Genomic DNA, 24,843 nt, shown 5'->3' on the forward strand with positions numbered 1-24,843 from the left:
ACGCTAATACAGGGAGTGTCCAACTATGAAAAACAAGAATATTAAGGGCCCTGATTGATATTGATATTTACTCTTTGTGCCCCAAACTAGAGCTTATGGTAACAGAACTTTATCATAGATATTCATTCATAAACCTTCATTGACCTTCCTTAATCCAAGGCTGTGTATCCTGACCATCAAACCTAATGTCTGGCCCTTCCCACATTGCCTTTCACTCACTTCTCCTTCATGGGCAGAAACAGAAGGCTGACCAATACATACTAGCACTTTAAAAGGAAACAGTCTGAAAAATAGAGGCCTAGTTCCTCAGCCCTGCCACTTACCTGCCATTCCCATTAACACTCATTGAGGTGATTGCTGGGAGGGGTACGTGTGTGTGTGTGTGTGTGTGTGTGTGTGTGTGTGTGTGTGTGTGTGTGTGTATATACGCAGAGCCACACAGTTTTACAGAGAGAGGAGAATGTTTTTGAATCAAAAAAAACAGCCAGAGTCAAAACAAAAGGCTGACCAATACATACTAGCACTTTAAAAGGAAACAGTCTGAAAAATAGAGGCCTAGTTCCTCAGCCCTGCCACTTACCTGCCATTCCCATTAACACTCATTGAGGTGATTGCTGGGAGGGGTACGTGTGTGTGTGTGTGTGTGTGTGTGTGTGTGTGTGTGTGTGTGTATGTGTGTATATAAGCAAAGCCACACAGTTTTCCAGAGAGAATTGAATCAATTTGAGTCTTAAAAAACAGCCAGAATTCAATCACAAAGACTCAAACCAAACTGAGAGAGCAAGTTAGCTACAAAGTTCATTATGAGACAAGATACTATTTAGAACTTCCAAGTTCTTTCTTCTAGGATTACACACATACACACACACACACACACACACACACACACACACACACAAAATGGTCACATTTGTTGTACAATTGCATTCATTCTTAATCTCCATAAACATACTTTTAAGGAAAAACCGATCACTTGTGTTCCAATATCATTGTGGGATAGCACATGAAAGTTCTTTTCAGAGCACTGGAATAACATCTGCCTCCTCCCTTATGAAGTCTTTTCCAGTTTCCATTGGCCACTCTCAGTTCTACCTCTGCAAATTGATGAAATTTCCAAAGGCTTTAAGTGACAGGAAAAAATGATTCATAATCTAGGAAAAGATAAAGGTAAGTATAGAGACATACTAGAAGGTGTTCCTTAAATTAAAGCCTTGTCAGATTACATCCCAGAAAGCACCTAGATACTCCTGTCATTTACTGTATGATTCTCAGAAAGAACACACAGGAAAGAATTTCTTTCAGCTTATATGAACTTACCACATCCCCCTCCCCCCTCAGACCATCAATACCAATCACTCTGTCTCTTCCTCTCAAAAACAAAGTTGTTGGTATCTTAGCTCTTAAAATTCCTAAAGAAGGAGACAAGAAAAGCACACGTTCCCCCACTATAAGGAATGGGCTGTGCTTGTTCATCTCTACTTCTTTACTATGTCTGAGCACCTTCTGAACTACATACACTCAAAGCATGCATAAACATCTGTAAACCTAAGAGACTTGGATGCAGGATTTGCACCCATGCAGAAAAACCCAACACATGGGAAATCCAGAGAAGGAAAGTACTCTTGAGAGGAGGAAGAGGCCGTCTTAGACTCATTTCTTGCACTTTAATATTGCTGACCATCAGCTCTTGGAAGTCTTAAAGTCTATAGCTGCCATCTGGAATGAAGTGGTAGTGTTTCTAACTCACTAAGGATCAACACCCTTGTTTCTCTGTTTCCCAAGTTGCTGCAATAATATTGTTTCAGAGTCTGATAATCCATTTGGCTATAAAGTTAGATGAGTGGCAGGTAAGATGGCTCAGTGGGTAAAGGCACAAACTCAGCCTGATGAACTGAGTTTGATCCCTAGAACCTCTGTGGTGGAGGGGAGGATAACTGTGCTGGATAGCTTTGTCAACCTGACACACCTGGATAGAGGGAATCTCAATTAAAGAATTGCCTCCATTGGACTGGTCTGTGGCCATGTCTGTGGGGCAGGTGGTCTTGTGATGTATAAGAAAGCAGAATGAGCATAGGCCAGAGGCACAAGCCAGTAAGTAGTGTACCTCCATGCCTTGTCTTCCTTTGATGATGGACTGTACTGTAAGTCAGATAAACCCTTTCCCCTCCAAACTGGTATGGGTCAGAGTGGTTTATCATAGCAACTGAAATCAAACTAGATGGGCTGGAGAGATGGTTCAGCGATTGGGAGCACTGACTGCTCTTGTAGAGGACCTGGGTTCAAGTCCCAGCACCCACATGTAGCTAACAACCACCCATAGCTGCACTTCCAGGAGATCCGACTCCCTCTTCTGACCTCCACTGGCATTGCACGACATGGGTGCACTTACACACATGAAGGCAATACACATAAAATAATAAAAATGATGAAAAATAATAATAATAAAAAATAATAAAAAAAGGTTTTTAGAAAGAAAGCAAACTAGACCAGGAACCAAATCCTGCAGGTTATCCTTTGACTTCCACATGTGTGCCATGCCACACACACACACACACACACACACACACACAAAGTAAAGAAATGTAAAAGACTTTTACATCAGATGAATCAAGTGTCCCTCCACAGTTTCAGTTTCCCAAATATAATCCTGAAGAATAATACAGAGCACATAACTGAAACTGCATCAGCAGGCTCCCTCTGTTTCATTTCTGCCTTGGCTGCCCCATATTGGATATCAAAGAAACCAGATCTTCTATCTCTTTATCAAACTATCTCTTTACAGAGTCTCTCAATTTTGTTTAATGAAATAACACATCACACAGAATTCAGTCATGTTGAAATTCTGGTTCAAAAACCTTCTACAAGGAGCATGTCTTTCTATTAAGAAAGTTGAGTAGTAATAGACCCTAGTGAAAGCTTTTGTGTTTGATCATTAGGGTCAGAAGAGCTCAGTGTCACAGACCAACTCTGCATTCCTGAAGAACTTTTCTTTGTTTTATGCATTTTGTATGTCACCTTAGATATAATACAAGATCCTCGATCACTTTCAATAGCTATACAATCGGCAAACCTGGTAAAGATCTTCAGCCACCATCACTGTTGGACCTGCCCAGAGCAGTGAACCTTATTTAGATCAACTCTGTCAGCACACATCCTGAGGAGACAGTTCAATTGCTATCCACCTTGCCTTTGTGTGTGTGTGTGTGTGTGTGCACACGTGCACTGTGCATGTGGGGGAGGGGTGTTGCACATATGAGTGTGTGCGTGTGTGTGTGTGTGCGTGTGTATGCCAGAGGTCAACCTCAAGCACTGTTCTTTAGGAACCATCCATCTTGGTTTTTTGAGACAGGATCTCTCACTGGGACTGGGGCTCACTGACTGTGCTATCTTGGCTAACCAGCAAGCTCCAGTAATTGCCTATCTCCACCTTCCCAGCTCTGGGATTGCAAGTGTTATGTGTCTTCACGCAGCCTTTCACATGGGTGCTGGGGATCAAACTCAGGTCTTCATAATTGCATGGCAACCACTTTAGCAATTGAGCTATCTCCCCAGTCCCCTGCCTTGCCTTTGGACACGGGAATCCTACATTTTCTCAGTGCTCTAGACATCATGCCAAAATTCTGTGTGATACTTCTTTGCAAGTGCAGTACTGAGCCTCTAACTCCAGCTCTGTAGGAGACTTCATTACTGCCCTGCTGAATGCTCTTCCTGTTGGTGTGTCTGGACTAATTAAAGTTTTTTTCCAGGGTACACTAGTTTCATAAAGATCACTGAATACACAAACAGAACCCTCTGTGTGCCACACTCTGTAATCTTGGAATTTGTCCCAGTTTCTTCACAGTTAAGACAAGAATTCTCCTGCTGGGATCAAAATGGTCATAATAATAGTGGGTCTCTCAAGAGACTGAAAGATAAGATCTACTTCTAAAAGACCTAAAAGTCTTTTCTCTAAATAACTTGTAAGAAAACTGAGATCCAGTGCCTGCCACCAACCACAATGTAATAAACACTCTTGGGGCTACTAACAATCTGGTTTTACTCTCCACAGCTCAATAGCAGCTGAAAAAAAGAGCCCCTGTGATGAATGGAGTCAGGGCTACACTGATGCTTTAGTTACCTCCAGCTACAGAACAAATTATCCCCAAATATATTAGCTTACAACAATAAATATATTTTTATTTTTTAATTAAGTAATATTGTATGTAATGTTTGTAGATATGCTTATGCCTTGTTACATGTGTGGAGGTCAGAGGACAACTTGCAGGAGGGAATTGGTTCCCTCCTTCCATCACGTGGGCCCCTGGCATCAAACTCAGGTTGCCAGGCTACTCCCACCTTCCAATCCATCCCAATAAGCATCTCTCAGTGTGCAGTTTCTATGGGTCAAGAATCCAGGCAGCCTGGGCCTGAAGAGATGGCTCAGTGGTTAAGAGCTGCTCTTGCAGAGGACTGGAGTTTGAGTCTTAGAACCCACTTGGCAACAACCATCTGTACCTCCAGTTCTAGGGTATCCAACACCTTCTGGTCTCTGTGGGCACTGCAAGCATGGGTGCACTTACATATATGCAGGCAAAACACTCATACACATAAAAATAATTGCAGGTTGTAAGAGTCAGGGAGGATGTGCATGACCATATGGAAACAGAGTCCTACAAGATCCTGGGAACCTGCTCATATGATTCTATGGCATAGGTGTCAGCATACACAACTCCCATGCAAACACAGGCAGACAGTAACCCAGCATAGAACTGGGATAATGAACAGAAGACCCCAATCTTATCTGAAGGAATGTTGGGAACTGAGTACTGCTAGATGAAGAAGAGCTGATCTTCCTAAAACAAGGGACTCTAGATAGGCTGACCAGACTCAGCGGATGGACATGCACTGGGGAACAGCTGGGGGCACTGATAACACAGTGGGCAGTAATAGGGATGACAGAGTATACGGGCTCCAGTGGGGGGAGCACTATTGGAGGGTGCCAGTGAGGATGGAGGGTTAAAGGTAATTAAGATTGGGCCGGGCATCGTGGCGCACGCCTTTAATCCCAGCACTCGGGAGGCAGAGGCAGGTGGATCTCTGTGAGTTCAAGGCCAGCCTGGTCTACATAGTGAGTTCCAGGACAGCTGGGGCTACAGGGAGACCCTGTCTCAAAAAGACCAAAAAAAAAAAAAAGATAATTAAGATTGTTTGAGATGTTCTGTATGAAATACAAACAAAAAAATCAATAAAAAATAATTTAAAAATCTAAAATAATAATAATAATTGCAGAATCTTGTTGGGAGCCATGCTTGACATGAGCATAGGTAAAAAGAAGAGTGCCACTTTAAGAGCTTCTGAGCTCTCTGCTTCAGCGGTTTGAGCTTACAGGCTGTGCCTCCATGATAAATCAGGTCTTCTAGAAACTTACTTTCGGTTTGGTCTTCGGGCACCGGAGTTGGTGAGGTAATGCAGCAACCTGCTGCGTCCGTAGTTACTTTCTGTTAGTAAAATATCCATGGTGATTCACCCGAAATCTGCTTCCTATATAAGATCTGTGTTCCTCACAACAATAAGCCATTCTGTGATTGCTTACCTGACTGCTAAGAATTAAACTTTTTATAATAAAATCAAGACCTTTGTCTTGACTCTTCTTTTGTTGAAGACCCAAGCCTGGTGGGCTTGGGGGGCATTCGACAATTGGCGCTGAACGTGGGGCCCGAACACCCCCCAGCACCAGGCTTCCAAGACAGATCTTTTGAGGAGAAAGTTGTTTTTTGAGTAAGTATGATTTTGTTAGGTACGTATGTCCTTTTCCCTTCTTTCCTTCAGTATATTTTTTAAAGTTATAGGTTGCAAGTTTCAGAGTTTGGTTCATGGTTTCTTGGTATGAGATTTTTAGATTTTAAAGTAGGGGACAGAGTCAGGAAAAAAGTGAAAAAGGCATTTCAGACAGGAGAAGCAGTTTCACTTGACTTCTGGGCTACTTGGACATCTGTTAGAGCATTTGCTGACTGCTGTCCAAGGAGATTGTTTCCAAGCCAGCTTTTTCATACATCTAGAAATGCGATTAATCTTTATAAAATTTCTGAGGAGTTCAGGCGTGAAGTCTTAGCGCAAGTTTGCAGAGTTTTTTTATCCAAAGCTTCCTCCTCCTTACTCGGTCCCAGGCTCTCAGAGTTTGGTGAGAAGGAAGGCACAAATGGCTAACTTTAAATTCTTTCTCAGAAAATCAGACCTAGATGTGTTGCTGTTTGCCTTCTTGATGTAGAATAGGATGTAAATGTGAGAAGATGACTCTGGACAGAAACTGGTCCTTTCTGTTCAGACTCATGCCACTTCTCACAAGCCTTCTGTTCAAGAATTTTCCAGGTTCAGACTGACCCTCTGACCCTGTGAAAGGATCTGAGAGCAGCCTGCATGTTTTAGTGCCTTGGCATGCAGGATTTTCTCTGACTAAAAAGGCTCCCACCTCAGGGGTCAGTCTCCTTGGGTCCCTTAAAGGGTGACCCGGATCCAGATCAATCATGCTGGGCCCTGTGGAAGCAGCCTTGGAATTCAAATTCCGATGCAGATTAATCTGAGTTGGGAACAGTATGAGGGCTGTTCCGGATGCTGACCAGGGCCGTCCACAGCGATGCTTTGGGACCTACAATTGGTGTACCCCCGCATTGTCGATGCTGTGCTTTTGCAGATCTGCATCGGGTGCCATTCCCGACATGTTGTGCTTTTTAAATTTACTAATTTGACTTGTTGGTACCATTAAAAATTCTAATTTCCCTCGTTTTGAGCCTTGTAGGGCTCTGTTTGGAAAATGGCACTTAGGAAACTTTCCTTTGTCTTCTTATGCTGTGCTCCTTCCCGACAGCACAGGTCGGTGGCTCAGGTACAGGTGGCGGCATCCTGAGCACTCTGAATGAGTGGCTTGTGGCAGAAGTTACTTGTGGTGAGTTTTTTGGAGTACTTTAAATTTCTATCTTGGATCCATTAATTTTAAAAGACATCAATTAGCTTGTGCGCACTTTTTAATTAAAAAATTAGGCATCAGTTACAAATTTTCTTTGCTTTGCTTGTTCCATTTCAAGTGTCAAGTTTGTTTGTGTATCTATGGTTACCTGTTTTCACCTTGTTGTTCCATGGATTTGTTTTATGTTACCTTGACAACCTATTGTGTGTATTTACATTGCCCTTGACTATACTTGTTTCTAGTTTCCACCTGGCACTACTGCTCAATATTATTGTAGTTCTGGTTGCCTGCATTTCCCCTAGGCCTTTTTTGGATGGTGCGTAGCTGCTTGAAGCTGCAGCCCAGCGTGATGCAGTTGCATACCGCCAGAGAGGTTTGGGGTGGGGTGCCAGGTAGGTCTATGATGGAGCCTGTGCCAGGCTTTCTAATAGCAGGTTGGTAGATTTCATTTTACATAAGTTTTCCTAACATTTCTTTTTAAGATGTTTTACTATCCTACTGAACAGTAACAAACCTTTAATTGTGTTCCTATTTGCACTTTTATACAACTTTCTCTTTTTGCTGTGTTTCTAAATCTTGAGAGTTCATGTTAAGATTCTTTTCTGTTCTTGTTTGCACAAGTTGATACATTCTATAATTTTGACAGAATCTGAATATCTAGGTGAGGTTGTCTGGGGTTTTTTGGCGGGTAGTCTTTGGGATCAGGGCTTAGTTGCTTGAAGCTGTGTCCCAGCATGATGCGCCTGTGCCCTGTCTGAGGCTATTGTACCATGGACTCGGCAGTCTTCTGGAACAGGGGAGAGTCCTATCTCTCTCTTGTTTGTTGATTGTTACCTTGGACACCTGCTTGGTATACCTCTTTTGCTTACAGGCCAGTCTGTCTTCAGACCTTGGAGGGCACACTTCAACGAGGAGACACCTCTGCCTTTGCTGAAAACTTTTAATTAACTTTTGCCTTTTCTTAGCTTTTCCTTTTAGGGTATTTTTCTTTTAGGTTGATATTCTTCTTTTATACCAAGAATATGAGACAAGGTAGTAGTCATCTGTTTTTTATACATATGCTTAAAAATATGCTTCAGGTAAGAGGTGCCAATGTGGGCTAACAAACATTAAGTAATTTCATAAATCTTGCAGAAGAGGTCTGTCCTTGGTTTCCTAAAAAGGGTACCTTAACTATAAAAACATGGCAAAAATTAAAAATAGAGTTACAAAATTATTATGATAAAAAAGAACCAATACAGGTTCCAATAGATACTTTTACCCTCTGGATCTTGATTCAAGATTCCTTAGACAAGTTGCTTGATGAGTGTGGATTTGTTTATGTTGGCCAACCTTCTGCTCCCCCAGACTGTAAACTAGATGATATTTCGTTTAACAATTTGCAAGACAATTATGCTGAGGACATTAGTTTGCCTTCAACAGCCCAGTCTGTGGACAAGCAGGAAATACCTTTCCAAGGCTCCTCTACTCCTTCTGTTCTTATTCTTGCAGGACTAGATCCCCCAGAGATAGGAGATAAACCTGTAACTGCCACGGTAAACAATTCCTCTGCTCCTTCTTGTCCTAAGTCTTTTCTGTCACCATTACAAAGGGTTGTGCAGAAAGTGGCTGCAGAGGGAGATGATATATCTGAATTCAGTCTTCCAGTTATGGAACAAGATGATGGACTGGGAAACGGAGTTTGACGCATATTCCTTTTCAATTTAAACGATTAAGAGAGTTAAAATCTGCTTGTACACAGTATGGGCCTACAGCTCCTTTTACTCAGGATTATGGAAATCAGAATTTGGAGAATTCTGTCAGGTTACTGCTGACCTTAATAGAGCTCAAAATATTCCTATTACTTTTGAAATGCTTGCAGGTGAAGGCCAATATAGGGAGACGGACCAACAAATAAACTTCCCTATTGCTGTCTATGCCCAAACTGGTGCTGCAGCGAAAAAGGCCTGGAACAAACTGCCAATGTCTGGCCAGCAGACTGAGGGCTTGGCTAAGATTAGACAAGGTCCAGAGGAGCTCTATCAAGATTTTGTGTCTAGACTTTCACAGGCTGCAGAAAGGCTTATCGGAGACAGTAGTGTAAGATCATTCATAATAAAACATTTGGCTTATGAAAATGCTAACTCCGCATGTCAAGCTGCACTTAGGCCACATAAAAAGAAAGGCAACATGTCTGATTATATTAGACTTTGTTCTGATATTGGGCCTTCCTATATACAGGGACTGGCTATACCTGCTGCTTTGCGGGGCAAATCTGTACAAGATATTGTATTTCAACAGCGAGGTAAAAAATGCTATAATTGTGGACAAAACGGTCACTTTCACAACAGTTGCCCTCGTGGCAATTCTAACTTCAGAGAGGGAAAAGCCCCTTCAATGTGCCCTTGCTATAACAAAGGTAAATATTGGCCTAGATAAGACGACATGAGATCTGCAGGACAAATTTCTTTCAGGATATAGAAAGAGGAGCCAATCTCCACCCTGATATTTGCTACTAATTGTGTTTTTATAACAAACTTCTAAATTACAGATTATTGTGTATCCCTTAAAATTTCTATAAGTTTAACATCATTGATCTCACTTCTTTTTTCCTTGGATACTCACTTTCAGTTTGTTTGTTTTTTTGTCAAGTTTTCTTTCCAATGTCCTTGGATGTTTATTCTCTGCTCACATGCTTATGTTTAAAGTTCAAAATACATCCACCAACTTGTGCAGTGTTGCTTAAAATATGTGTTTAGTCTGTTTTATATGTCTTGTATGTCTTACTGTTTGGATCCATTTAATATTGTGCGCACTTCTCAATTTAAATCCTTTAATTAGATGTACTGGTACCAGTTGCTATAATTTACAACACATTATAATTAAGTCATTTCTCTTACAATGGACTAAGCAAAGCTCTTTTCACTTTGTCTTTTAAAGTTTAAGTTTCTATAGCTGCCTGCTCTGAGTTTTTATGCTTTGTTTCATGTTACCTTAGTTACATAATTTGTTTCTACCTTCTTCTGGATGGACTACCTGTTTCTTGCATACAGGGGATAGTTCTACATCCAAACTCAGCTTGTTGATGGTTGCTTCAGAAACCTATTTACTTACAGGTCATTTTTCGAAGCTTCAAGAACATAACATCAGATGACAGATTTTACAACTTTAACCATCTTGTTTTTCGTTTCCTCTGTATTAGTAATCTTTGTTCAGTTTTGTCTCTTATTTCCTTTTACTTGTAGGTTCAAATCAGAAAAAACAATTTAAAAACCCTTAACGATTTTCAAAAATTATTGGGAGACATTGATTGGTTACGTCCATATCTAAAACTCACAAGTCATGATTTACGCCCCTTTTATCAGATCCTAGTAGGTGATTCTGATCCTACGTCACTGAGGGAACTTACTCTGGAGGCACAATATTGTGTTGTGTGTATGTCACCTTCCCTTGTGTACTCCCTATGTAATCAGTGGATTGTTAGGTTCCCTCTCTTTCCCAACTCCACTTTTTGTTTTGTGTTTAGTGGGGGGAATTAGGTCTGTGCAGCCTAAGCGTACCTAGAGACCTACATGGATGGATGTACCTACATGGATGGATGTATATAGAGAAGGACCTAAACATGGACCTAAATTTCAGTGTAAAATGTAAAATTCCAGTGGCACAACTTTGCAACAGTACTATGCATAAGCAATATTTCCCGTTTCTTCCCCCAAGGCCAATAGACGGGAGCTTAATGGAGGCTGGTTAGCCAGTGACGGGTAAGATCTTCTCAGAGTAAAGCGGGTTGCCGGCACCCACTACGGCTTTGCTCTGGTAGAGGACAACCTAAGACAGGCACAGTCTTTCCATCCCAGTCTTGGCGTTTTTCTAAATTTTAAAAATATAAAAAGAAAGGGGGAAATGTTGGGAGCCATGCTTGACATGAGCATAGGTAAAAAGAAGAGTGCCACTTTAAGAGCTTCTGAGCTCTCTGCTTCAGCAGTTTGAGCTGACAGGCTGTGCCTCCATGATAAATCAGGTCTTCTAGAAAGTTAGTTTCGGTTTGGTCTTTGGGCACTGGAGTCAGTGAGGTAATGCAGCAACCTGCTGCATCCGTAGTTACTTTCTGTTAGTAAAATATCCTTGGTGATTCCTTGGTTACCCCAAATCTGATTCCTATATAAGATCTGTGTTCCTCACAACAATAAGCCATTCTGTAAGAATTAAACTTTTTATAATAAAATCAAGACCTTTGTCTTGACTCTTCTTTTGTTGAAGACCCAAGCCTGGTGGGCTTGGGGAGGGCATTCGACAGAATCTAGAACTTTGGAGTTCAGCCAGGGACTTGTACTCGAGCTAATAGGTGAGTTAATTTGGCTTACCCCATACTACTAGAGCTCATTGCCCCCACAAAGACAAGACAACTTCCATAACATGTAGCACAAGTCAGTCCTTAAGTTCTCATAGGAGAATGTCCACAGCTAGACTAATATCTACTATAAGGAAGACTCTCTTTTACCAACTATAGAAGAACTATACCTGTGAAAATTATTATTTTTTTCTCACCAAAGAATAAAATGTAAAGTAGCTCTCATTCACAATTTACCGAGGATTGACCCACCCCACTCAAAAAAATAACTCATAGTAGAAATCACTTAGGAGATTCTTTACAATGACTATTAGACAAGTAGTCAGCACCCCTAACTTCTCCAAGCTCTATCCCTTTAATAAATTTCACCAGTACAGTTGGTGAAAGTCTTTAGAGTGTCAATTCAATGTTAGACCCTGAGCCTTTATTTAGAAAAAAAATTTATAAATATATCCAAAAGCATTGTTGGTATGAAAATCTATTCTCTCTTATATAATATCTGAGGAACAATCTCTTCCTAGAATTCAGGACCCAGGGAGAAAAAATGGTCCCAGCTGAAGAACCTCTGTGTTTGCCTTTCTTAGGGAAGAAACAAACCTACTCTACATGTTTCCTTTTATCTTGTTTGCCAAAAGTTCAAAGCTAAATTATGTTCAATTCCACATATTCTTAGAACACAATTTTTCCTATGTGGCTTCTGAACCTTTGTATTAAGGTTGAATATATGATATAACCCTGTCTTGCATGTATGTAAATTTGTGTATTGCTTCATATTTCACTGAGAAGTTAGTATTCAAACAGAAAACAGTTATTTACTTGCCCTTCTGGTAGGTACCAGGATTACAGGAAAGCCAGTCAGCAAACTCCTTCAGGATGATGATGCCCACAGGCAATGCTGGGGGAAAGCGGAGGAGAGGTGCACATAAGAAAGTCCCAGCATCTATTAAGTAGTGCTTCCACGATTAGTGTATAGATAAAATGAAATCACTCAGAGGAGAAACAACCAATCTAAGTAGCTCCATGAGGCTGGGGACAAGGGAAAACATTAAGAAAGTGTCTAAGTGGAAATAAGTGTTGAGCAAGGCAGGAGAAATAGCCTATTCAAAGGCAAGAAACTGCAAAGTGACGTAGTGAACTTCAACAAACAAGGGTTATACCGTATGGCAGGTGAATATGGGGGGCAAGTAGGAAAAGAGGATGGAGATAAGAGTAGACCTTGGGTTATAAAGAAGAGGGGTTTGGGGTTTATCCAAGAAGAGTCAAGGTCTTTGGTTCTGATTTCAATTTTAAATGGACAGCTCTAGAACCAGAGACAAAACTAAAGGTTAAGATATCAGCTACAAAGCTATAGCAAAATCCAGTTGAGAACCATTAGGTGCTTCTACTATGTAGTGCAGAAAGGAGGTAGGAGATTAAGGCATGTAGTAAGCATCGTGGTGATGAATTATATTCATCTTCTTAGTAAGCATCTTACTCTACAGCCAGATTCTTGGGTTCATCTTGGGTAAGTCAATTTTTCCATCTACAGACCAGACATAATACTTATAATAATAATCAGGATGATGCCTCTTGTCATGGTAAGAAGTAATGAAAACAATTTCTACTTCAATTAATTCTCACTAAACCCACATGAAAACAGGTGTTGTCAGCCGAGTGTGATGGTACATGCCTTTAATCCCTGCACTCAGCAGCCAGAGACAGGCAGATCTCTGTGAGTTGGAGGCCAGACTGGTCTACATAGCAAGTTCCAGGCCAGCCAAGGCTACATAATATATATAATGAGACCCTGTCTCAAAAAAAATGAATTGTTATTATATCACTATTGAGACATACATCTAATTTACATTAGGTATGTTTATATATTACAGCATGTACAATAAATTCATTATATGTATATTATTTTGAATTCCATTCCCTATGAATGCATTATACGTTGAATTTGTTTGCCTAAGCACATTGTAAATGCTGCATAAATATCAGTTCTTATTAATATTATTTTGATTCTGTGCAAGACACAACTCTAGGTGCTTCGGATTCAAAGATGAATAGAGCAGACGAGTTTCCATCACATGGAGCAATTACAAATAGTCAAAAAAAAAGAGAAAATAATATCTAGTGATAAATGATATGTGCCACTTGAGGTTAAGCTGATATGATCAAGGGAGCTTATCAACTGTATCTGGCCAAAAGGTCAGGGAAGACATCTTTGGGGAGGTGATAGTCACACAGAAATGTGGAAAGAAAAAAAAAAAAAAAGGCCCAGCAGTGCAAAGGTCTAAAGGAAGAGCATTCAAGGACGGAAAAACAGCTAAGACGCATGCCTGAAGATTTGAATAAATGATGCATTCTTAAAGCAGAGAGAAGACAGGTGCTACTGGGATAGAGCAGGCAAGGACTGGGATGAGAGATGAACTTGGAGACACAGAAGCAGACAACAGAGAGCTTGGGTTTCAGGAGGGAAGCAGTGAAAAGAAAGCAATCCAGAACAGTTTCTCATCTTGAGTGAGTGACCGGGTAATGCTGCTCTTCACCAAGGGAGGGCACAGGGAGTGTTTAGTGGGACAGCACGCAGTGAGAGATGAAGAAATCTGCGTCTATCAGCATGTATGGAACCTGGAAATGAAAGGCAGGCAAGATGGGTCAGAAAGCACCCAGGAGTAAGCTAAAGCCCCAAATGTGTTCATCAAAGACTGCTGGCTTCTCCTATATTCAATAAGTTCAAAGCCAAGCCCTACTGTTTAATAGATGGGTATCCCCAGACAGGTTGCCTCTGTATCTAGTTTGTTCATGGATAGCATCCCTGTGAGCAGTTAATAACACCTGAAAGGCATTCAGCACAGTGTGGTAAAGTACCTCCAGGGGTTAGTAGTTGTTTTACTCAATAACTAGGGATCACCTGAAGCAGCAAGCGACTGATTTCCTCAGGGGAAGCCTGGAAATCTACAGAACTGAAAATGGGAAGTGAAGCCTCCAGGAGAAGTTGTAGAATGATGGAAACTGTATAAATTCTTTCCAGGTCTTAATGTTGGCTTATTATCTCTTAGTACAAGTTAAATAGGTTAAATAAATAAAATAAGGTATTAGGTTGATCAAGGACCAAAAAACTGACTTAATGTATTAGGGTATACCAGGTCATCATCTACCTGTAATTAATTCCTCCTCAAATTTTATCTAAGTCAGTCAACCCAACAAAACACAAATGGGGAGTGCCTACATACTTGCCAGCTTAGAGGGGGCATGAAACTTCTCACTCTATATTCAAACCGGACACATAAATGCCTAAAGAATGTATATCAATAAGAATTTTTAAAAACTGATTGCCTACATGGTACTATCTTCTCAAGATTTTTTAATTGTAATCCTTCAAGAATTGAACCCTGAAGTTCAAAAACAAAGTCAAGTTCTTTTGTCAAAGGAAGAAAAGCTAGAATACCTCAGAATAAAACAAAGAAAACCATATCAAGTCTGCCATAATTATATCAAGCAATCTGTATTGCTAAATATATTGCAAAGATTTCTAGGAACTTCGTATTTATTAACTTTTAATTTTACTCCAAAAGAATATTTTTGTGTATGTCTGCACCAACATATTTTTTTGCATTGACATGTTTTTTAACAACTGAAACACAAACAATAAAAACGGAAAAAGAGTTCAGGTGCAATGGCATGTGACTGTAATCCCAGCACTCAAGAGGCTGAGGCAGAATGACTACCATGAGTTCAAGGACATCCCAGGCAACATAGCAAGTTCAAGGCTAGCCTGAACTACACAGCAAGACCCTATCTCAACAAAAATAAGAAAAATAAAGGAAAAAATAAAATGAATAGGAGGAAGAGGAGGAGGAAAGAGGAAAAAGAAAATGAAGAAGAAATGAACCACAAATTGAGGTTGCATTGTGTAGTCTCTCCATAAGGACTGAGCTCACAAGGAAGGGCTGCTTAAGGATCACTAAGCTCCAGGTGATCTATACTTCCCTGCCCCCTTTGGAAGTCTAGAATGAAGAGGCTCAGCAAAAAGAAGAGTTAATGCTTTCTGAGTATACGATCTGATGTCCTCTCCATTAGAGAGCAACAAGCAATTTAGAGTTAGTGAACATGTCCTTTCAGAGTAAATCACTTGCCCTTCAATCAGTGAACACAGAATTCTAGTATGGTCCTGTGAAAAGTTAGGCTCTCACCAGAGGCCAATAAATAGAGGTAAAAATAGGACTTAGAGCTTGCAAGTCTAATAACTGCTTTTCTTAGATGCGACTTTTAACAGCCCACCAATTCAAACCAGGAGTTGTGCTGAAGCAGAAGATACTGTCACTAGTTAAATCCTCCACACCCAGTCCCTAACCCCTCTGAACCTCAGCTGCTGCCTCACTGGTATAAGATATAGTGAACATGGAGAAGCAGTTATAGCTGTCAACCTGACTAAAAAGAGATGATTCACAGACTGAAAAAAAAAAAAAAAAAAAAAAAAAGAATAGATACTAAAGGAAACCTCAAAGCAATGTTTTATAAAACAGGTTCAAAATATTTTCCAAACTAAGAGGGTCCATCTAGAACAGTGACCAGCTGCATTTATCTTTAGAATCACCTCAGAAGATGTGTAGTCGGGGTGCTGTAACACTAGACTATGGCAAGGTGCTACTAAAAATATTCTCTAAAATTCTACACACACATACACACACACATACACACTTCCTGCAGGTAGGGGGTCTGCGAGATAGCTCAGCAGGTAAAAGGGTCTGCTGCCAGGCCTGATAACCTGAGTTCAATCCCCTAAACCCACATAGTGTTAAGGTAGCAAAAAGTCCCATAAGATTAACTGGTCAAAAAATAAGAATTCCTGTCCTAGTTAACTTTCCAGTTTTTCCAGGTCAATCACCAGGTCATAGGACCACCCCTACGAGTGTGGGTTTAACCTTAAATTGTGCTAAAGAGATGGGTGGTATACCTAGTGCCTCAATGAGATGATGAACTCTTAGTGAGGTTCTTGTGGACCTGGGTCACAGACATGTGGCTGTGAGTCCTGCCTGCAAATTCTGAAAAGCACAATCTCACTCCTTTTCTTCTCCGTACTCCCTTTCTAAGAATGCTTCCCTTAACACTTTGGGCTGTTTCAGCATCTTGCATTTCTTTACTGTTTCTCTAAAGCTTCCTTCTCCTTTCCATGCAGCAGCTAGTCTCACGTGTCTGACCTCCATGCAGGCTCTACACCAACATGGCTTCGTGGCTGTTTTTCCCTTACCCACTCCATTCTCCTTCTCAAGGCAGTTGCTGCGAATCCCAGCTTGCCTACCCTGAGGATTTTTCTTTAAATTCTAATTAAATTGTCCTAATGTTTCCATTTGAGTCCATTCTTAAGTTCTTTTATGAAGGAGACTAAGAACCCTCTAGGGGATGATGTTTCTCCCCTGAAGAGAACCAACTCCCACAAGTTGTCCTCTGTCTTCCACACATGCATCATGACACACTTGTGCACACTCACAGAGACACATATGTACAAAAACACAGAAAATAAAATAAAATAAAATAAATGTTATTTGAAATTTCTTACCGTTACTATTAACAAGTTTTTGACATGAAAACAAGAAATGCCAGACTAGGTATCATTCAAATAGACCCAATCAAGGTCACTTTCTCCACAACACTGAATTTGATCACTTCCCTAATAGAAGATCAAATGTTCTCTCTTACAGTTAATATCAAGGCACAGAACCTTTAAGTGGCCCCTACCATGGCCCCCTAAACAGTCTTTCCTCTCTCCAGCACCTACGTCCCTCCTCCTGACTTATTTTGGATCATATATATATATATTTAAGCCATCTACAAATCAACAAACAAAACACAAAGATTTATCAACAGGGATGTACAGTCAACACAGATGATGGAAAGCAAAACTTTCCATTTATAAAGTTTCTTTTCACAGACCCACTGCAGAGGCTGATTTATCAAGCCTAGGCGCCTGAATGTCCATCAGGCAACATACATCTCCCAGGTGAATATAAAGCACTGCAAGTCATTGTCCTACACAGGCCCCCATAATGTGGACAGCACTTGGAACCTGCTTTATAAAGCACTGATTTTTGGTTTCAGAACATTCCCTCTCATATCTACTGTTTTCTTATTTTCTATGTGTTTAGACTGACAAGCATAATTACTTCTGCATTTTCATTCTGCCCCTCTGGCCTCTGTTCACAGTTACTCAGCATACATTGGGTGTACTAAAATGTATGGATACCAACATTGCTTTTCATCTCTCCCAACTGCCCTTGTCTGAAATTTTCTCAATCACGTTCGCTGGGAAAAACAATGTGTTCTAAGCATGTTGATCAAAAGATTTATAAACAAATGGAAAAATTGCTATTCTCCGGATCAAAAGTCTTTGAGGAAAAAAAATCCTCTTTAAGAGAAAAATGTTCAGGGGCTGCAGAGAGGCGGCTCAAAGGGTAAAAGTGCTTTGCCTCCCAAACCTCACAACCTGCTTTCCATCCCTAGTGAATCCATCAGAAGCTGAGGGCCAGGTAGCCTGAAGTTTTCTGTGAAGCAGTGCCAAATTGAGATCCTGCATCAACAAGATGAAAGGCAAGAACCAATGCTGGAAAGTTGTTCTTTGACCTCTACATGTCCCCTGTGACAAAAAAGGAATAATATTCATTGTAAATATAATAACACGGATGCAGAGCAAACACAGACCATGGAGTCTTCAGCCAGTGTGAAGGATAAGAGACAGCAGATCTTGTTGCCCAAGAGGACAACCAGAATGTAAGGCAACCAGTCTCTATTTTAGCCTCTGCCTTATTTTATGACTTGGAAGAATGAAAGAAAGAAAGAAAGAAAGAAAGAAAGAAAGAAAGAAAGAAAGAAAGAAAGAAAGAAAGAAAGAAAGAAAGAAAGAAAGAAAGTAAAATCACTAAACCATCAGAAATGAAAAGGCCATCTGAAAGCATCTCACCACCTGTAGCAAGACCATTCCTCGGCTATCATGACAGCTGTCATCCAACATCACCTTGAGAGTGAGCAGCTCAAGCCACACACAAAACAGCCTTTCTACTCTTGGGCAGACATAATTAACAATATGGTACAGGTTGCAGAAAATGTTCTAAGAAACAAAGTACTAGGTGTCTAGGAACATGGAAAGTTTGCCTTATACAAGCTGAGAAAAAGTGCCAGAAGATGTCCTTTGGGGAAGCAACTTTTAAGCCGAGACATGTTCTGTTTAAACAGACAGGATTTGTTTTTCATGGTGGGGTAATGCACTGTATGTACATATTTGTGAGAGGGGGGTATATGCACATGTGTACATGTGCATGTGAAGGCCACAGGTCAATGTCAGGTTATCTTCTTTTGTTTGCTTTCCACTTTATTTTTTGAGACAAGGTCTCTCTTACTGAACCTAAACACACCAACTGTCTAGGCTGGCTGGTCAATGAGCTCCAGGGATCCATCTGTCTAATACTCCATCATGCCTGGGTTTAACATGACTTCTTGATATCCAAACTTGGATCGTCATGCTTGCAAAGCAGGCACTTTACTGACTGAGCCATCACATTACCCCAGCCCATCCAGGCTGTCTTTAATAATTTTGACAACACATCACGCTGGGGATACATGAAGATTTAAATCAACTAAAGTCTTTAAGTACTCTTCTGTATGGGTCTCCCCACTCTGAATAAGTGCAATTTGATTTCTGGACCTAACAAAAGAATTTGACATTTAACCCTAGTAGATTTCATCTTGGTAAGATTAAAATCTTTTGCTATAGAGATGGCTCAGCAGTTAAGAACACTGGCTGTTCTTGCAGAAAACTCCCAGCACCTACATGGCAGCTAACTACTGTCTGTAACTCCAGTTCCAGGGCATCCGATGGCCTTTTCTGTCCTCCACAGGCATTGCATGACACAGGTGCACTTACATTCAGGCAATACACTCATACACATAAAATAAAAATAATAAAATTAAATTTAAAAAAGATTAAAATCTTTGATTCTTAATTCTTCCATTCAAATTTTTGGTTATCCTTCCACCCAGTTTCATTGAAAAGCCAACTCCTCCTACTAAATAGTTATGGTATTAAACTGACTCCTAATGAATTATTGTTATACCCATATATTAACGCATTTCTCAACTTTTACCAGAGAAGTTTCCTTATGCACTAGATGGTGATTAACACAGAAACCCACAACAGGACAGTGTATAGAGAACAAGAGTCTATAAGAGTGTTTATCACTGAATAGGACATCTATATCAAACTTCTGCCTCTCAAGGCTCAGGGATCATTACAGAAGAGGGGGTAGAAAGATTCTAAGAGCTAAAAGTAGTGAATGACCATAAGGAAACAGAGTCTTGCAGATAACTGATCAGTTACTCATATAAATCACAGAAATAATGACAGTATGCATAAGTCCCATGTAAGCTCAAACCAGACACAATCAGCATAGACATGAGGAAGTGAGTAAGAAGCCCCAGCCAAATCCAAGGAAATTGTGACAACAGATGGCTGCTTGGAGGGGCAGTGACAGTCTCTTTTAAGGATGTGACTCTTGGTAGGTTAATCAGGCTTTTCAGTGTGGGATGAACCCACACTGAACATTTGGGGACACAAATTAGACTCTATAGGCCTTATTTTATATCTATATATCATATATATGTATATGTGTATATATATATATATATATACCAGACAGCAAGGCTGAGATGCTCATTAGAGATAGTCACCCCAGGTTAGGGGAGATCTGAGAAAGGAAGGGATCTACTACTATCAAATTATATTGTATGAAAATCGCAAAAATTCAATTTAAAAAGCTAAAATAAAATGAAGAAGAAGAAGAAGAAGAAGAAGAAGAAGAAGAAGAAGAAGAAGAAGAAGAAGAAGAAGAAGAAGAAGAAAAGATTTGCCCTCAGAAATCTCAATTTAGATCCTATGTGTGGTTTTCAATGAAAGGGTCCTCTCTCTTAAACATGGAGTGATTGAAACACAAGACTGTCGAATGGTCATGCAGAGTTGTGCACATCAACAGACTAGTGCCCACATCCTACTGAACAGTGTCAACGGGGTATGGGAGTCTGTTGACTGTTGTGCTGGGTCCCCAAAGCCTCTCTTGGTTGAAGCAAGAAGTAACCAACAAAACATTCCACCAACGTCCTCCATGAAGAACGATAACCTCCGGGTAGGAGGTTATCGTTCTTCATGCTCATGCCTACCTATTCTTTTATCACCTGTCTCTCACAACTCTGTGTTGTAAATAGATTTTATGAGGAAAATATTTTTAAAAGGAAAATCAAGATAAATGCTAGAGTAACTCACTCTTTCTAAACTAAATTTCTTCGAAGAAATTGAAATAGTACATAATAGAAAGGAGGTTTATTTTTAAAAGAACAAGCAATGTAGGAAGCATGAAATCTTGCTAAAAATAGCTTTTCAGTAATTTGACCCAAACTGTATGAGTTTTATACTTGATATCTTAATAGAGATGAGATGCTGTTTTTAAATAGAGTCTTAAAGAAAAAAGAAATGCCAAACTTTCTCCTGCTCAGAAAAAGAACTCATGCTTTAACTTCATCAATTTCTGTCATATTTTTCAGTTATTTAAAAAATATATGCCAAAATATATATATTCAAATTTTAAAGACAAATATCCATGTAGCCACCACTGTACATTATCATTGTTTTTCATAACCTAGTACACTGAATTTACTGTTTATATAAAATATTAATATTCCTAAATAATTGTCATTGAGTTACCTTGATTTTGACTTTATCATCATATTCGTGTGAAAAAAAGTAAAAAGGAAAAAAAAAACAGTTGTTCTAACAGGTCATGAGAGAAAAGTACTGAACATGAGAGCTTTGTTCCTAGACAGCTGTCACTGGGCTATATCACTCACTCTGTGAGATAACTAATACCTTGTTCAACTAGCCAGGCACCCACCTCAATCAGAGCCAGAGGTTTTCAGTTTTGTTTTTTTTTTCCTTTGGTAGAGAACATTCTCTTGCTCACAAGAATGTAAGACGAGATGGTATCAACCAGTTTCAAGTAATGTAGAGACAGTCTACCCAGTGAACAAGCCAAGCAGATGTAGTCATTATTTTTGGCATGGATTATTTATTTTGAATCAGTGGTAGTACTTTGTGAAAGCTAAACATCTTAGTAACTCATCTGAAGATTTTATTTCATTATCAGAATCTCCTCTCCCTTCCCTTTCATAGGTAGAAGCCATTGCCTATCTCTATCTTCTGGCATTGTCCTATTCTCATGTTTCTAAAAGATTACAGAAGGAGTTTTAAGATCAGATAGAAAATCTTCACATCTTAAAACACTGTTTATAAATTACAACACCGATCATAAGCTTCTTGAGAGTGGTGATCATTCTTATAGTACGTTATGTCCCACAAACTTAGCATGGCACCTAATTAATAATTTTGCATAACTGATACAAAATTAATGTACAAAATAGTTAATTTGACTGTTATTTTGGGGGCTGGAGAGATAGCTCAGTGGTTAAGAGCACTGACTGCTCTTACAGAGGGCCCAGGTTCAATTCCCAGCACCCATATGGCAGCTACGAACTGTCCTTAACTCCAGTTCCAGGGGAATCAGACGCTCTCTTCTGACCTCCGCAGCATTGCATGACACGGGTGTACTCACATACATGCAGGTAATACACTCATACACATAAAATTAAAAAATAATAATAAATTAAAAAATTGACTGTTAGTTAAAGAGATAAATATGCTTTCTTGCAACAGCACTGCCTCCTTTGGAGTTCAGGTCAACTTACCTGAAATGAAATTATGAGTTGAATGATTTTGTCCCTGCAGCCACTTAAATTTGTGCACTTAAAAGCAACTTTTACCTGCCTGAAGCTCTTACCCACCTCAAACCACTGCTTTTCACCCTTCTGAAATTGATGCACAAAGCTCAGCTCAGCACTCTTAAGCAATGATCATTCTATAAGCATGTATGCGACCAAGAACCACATCACCCATCACTTTATCTAAGTGTGTGACATGAAGTCAGAATTGCATTTATTTTGTTCCAAATAGTTAGACAATCTTTTTTTTTTTTTTTTTGTCTTTTTGAGACAGGGTCTCCCTGTAGCCCCAGCTGTCCTGGAACTCACTATGTAGACCAGGCTGGCCTTGAACTCACAGAAATCCACCTGCCTCTGCCTCCCAAGTGCTGGGATTAAAAGCGTGCGCCACCACACCCAGCGACAATCTTTTAATATAATTTTTTGAACTTATTTGTCTCTGCTCTTATGAGTCTCTGCTCAGGTGTCTACCTCAAACTCAGCATGTCCACACCTGAAATCCATGATCTTCCCTCCTCCAATACTTCCTAGCTCTGTGAACAGCTAGTTCTTCTCATGGTTATTCCTTATCTTTCATCACTACCTCATCTTCCACAAACATGTCAAATGACTAGTCACACACACACACAGTCCACTAAACTAAATGTAAAGAGGGTCAGGTCACCTCCCTATTTAATTTTTTAAAAAATTTATGACATTCTATTTTTCTATGCACCGTGTGGGCACATGATGTAAATGTATACAGGGCACCTTTTCCTGCCAAGCCATCTCATTGGCTCTTGCCTCCCTACTTTAAACCTCTCATGGTCTCCTTTGCTCTCACAAAAGAAGCACAAAATTATTTATGTGATATATATAAAACCTGTCCACTCAAAGCCTCCTGCACACCTCTGCCTCCTAACACCCTTCTGTTCTCATAAAGTTTCTGAGCACATTGGCCACCTTTTCATGCTGTGTAAGCTCACAGCTGCATTTGATTCTTGGGCCTTTATATACTATGTTACTTCTCTACCCCATGTCATTCAACTCACCATCCCAGCCCCCTTCTTCCCCCCCCCCATACACATGCCAGCCTACCTGACTCTAGCTCATCTTTCAACATTCATTTAAATGTCACCCTTCAAAGAAGACTTCCAAAACAACCATATCCTGCCCACAGTCATTTCCCTTGAAAATGGCCCTCTTTGGCACTCCTCACAATTGTGAGACTTTATAAACGTTTGCCAACAATATTTCCTTCCCATGGCAGCCCTGGAATCTCAGAGTTATGACAAACTTGTTCATCACCAACTTGGGCCCTTCACAAAAAACCCAGCCTGCTGTTCAATGTATGTGTCATTGATCATACAGTCCTAAGTCAAAGGAAATTCCCTGCTGTCTGGGTTTCCATGTTTATAAATACATTCTCCTACTGTGTATGCTAGCCGTGGAAAAGGGGCTCAAAAGGCATTAGAGCCCATTATTATTTCTGGCCCCATCCCTTAAATGCATTCATAATTTAAGCCAGTCACAATGATGCAAGCCAGTAATCCCAGCACTTAAAAGTCAGAGACAAGAGGATCAGGAGTTCAAGGCCACATGGTGGTTAACAACCATCCTTAACTCCAGTTCCAGGGGATCTGATGTCCTCTTCTGGCCTCTTTGGGAATTACAGGACATGGGTCCATTTACATACATGCAGGCAAAACACTTATACACATAAAATAAATAAATTCAGGGGGCTGGAGAGATGGCTCAGCAGTTAAGAGCACTGACTGCTCTTGCAGAGGACCTGGGTTCGATTCCCAGCACCCACATGGAGGCTCCGAACCGTCCTTAACTCCAGTTCCAGGGGAATCCAAAGCCCTCTTCTGACCTCTGTGGCATTGCACAAGACAGGTGCACTCACGTGCATGCAGTCAATACACTCATACACATAAAATAAAAATAATAAATAAAAATTTTTTTTGGTCTTTTTGAGACAGGGTCTCCCTGTAGCCCCAGCTGTCCTGGAACTCATTGTGTAGACAAGGCTGGCCTTGAATTCACAGAGATCTGCCTGCCTCTGCCTCCCAAGTGCTTTTAAAAAGAAACAAAATAGTATTTAAGATATAAATAAATAAATAAATAAATAAATAAATAAATAAATAAATAAAACTCTATTAATAATCACAAATGTTTAAGTATGTTATTCTATGAGAATAGTAATCTATATATGACTTAACTGTGAACTTAAAGTAGCCAGCCAAGTATCTGTGTACTAGAGAAATAAAAATCATGTGATTCTTTTATCCAACTGCAAAATAAAACCATCTTGAAAACCTGTAGCACATTGTAATTGCATAAGTTTAGGAGGGTGACAGGAAGCAGTAAATGATTCACACCAGCCAAAAGGAAAACACTTCCCACTGGCCAAAAGAAAAAGTACAATGCGTTTTTCATTAGTCAAGTAATGCTTTCAGTAAATCTGCTTTTCTCAGTTGCATTTATAAATCATATTTATCGCTTGGCTTTTTCAGGAGCAGGCTCTTAAAAGTATGTCTCCTAATGAAGGGTACAACCTTAACTTACAAACACACAAATTTTTGTTTGTTTTGTTCCATCTTTCTATTTGGTCTCCCTGTAGCTCCAGGTAGCCTGGAACTCACTATGTAGACCAGGCTGGCCTTGAACTCAAGTGCTGGGATTAAAGCACCACCACACCTAGCAACACACATATATTGGTATTGTTTTGTTGTTTTGACTTGTTTGCAGTTCTGGGGATGGAACCCAGGGCTGTGCACTTGTT

At 40.1% G+C, this 24,843-nt stretch overlaps 1 protein-coding gene and 1 long non-coding RNA gene across 3 annotated transcripts in view; one reads left to right on the plus strand and one right to left on the minus strand.

The window, feature by feature from the left end:
• Window positions 1–24,843, minus strand: part of Faxc (failed axon connections homolog, metaxin like GST domain containing) — a 78,835-nt gene that overhangs the window by 11,198 nt on the left and 42,794 nt on the right. The window lies entirely within an intron of this gene.
• LOC103739282 lies at window positions 5,643–19,085 on the plus strand. Its single transcript, XR_607488.2, has 3 exons — window positions 5,643–5,757; window positions 6,845–6,922; window positions 17,760–19,085. It is a non-coding gene; the product is annotated as an uncharacterized LOC103739282 (long non-coding RNA).

The sequence above is a fragment of the Nannospalax galili genome, unplaced genomic scaffold (assembly GCF_000622305.1).
Source record: "Nannospalax galili isolate Female #2095 unplaced genomic scaffold, S.galili_v1.0 scaffold78, whole genome shotgun sequence".
Taxonomy (NCBI): Eukaryota; Metazoa; Chordata; class Mammalia; order Rodentia; family Spalacidae; genus Nannospalax; species Nannospalax galili.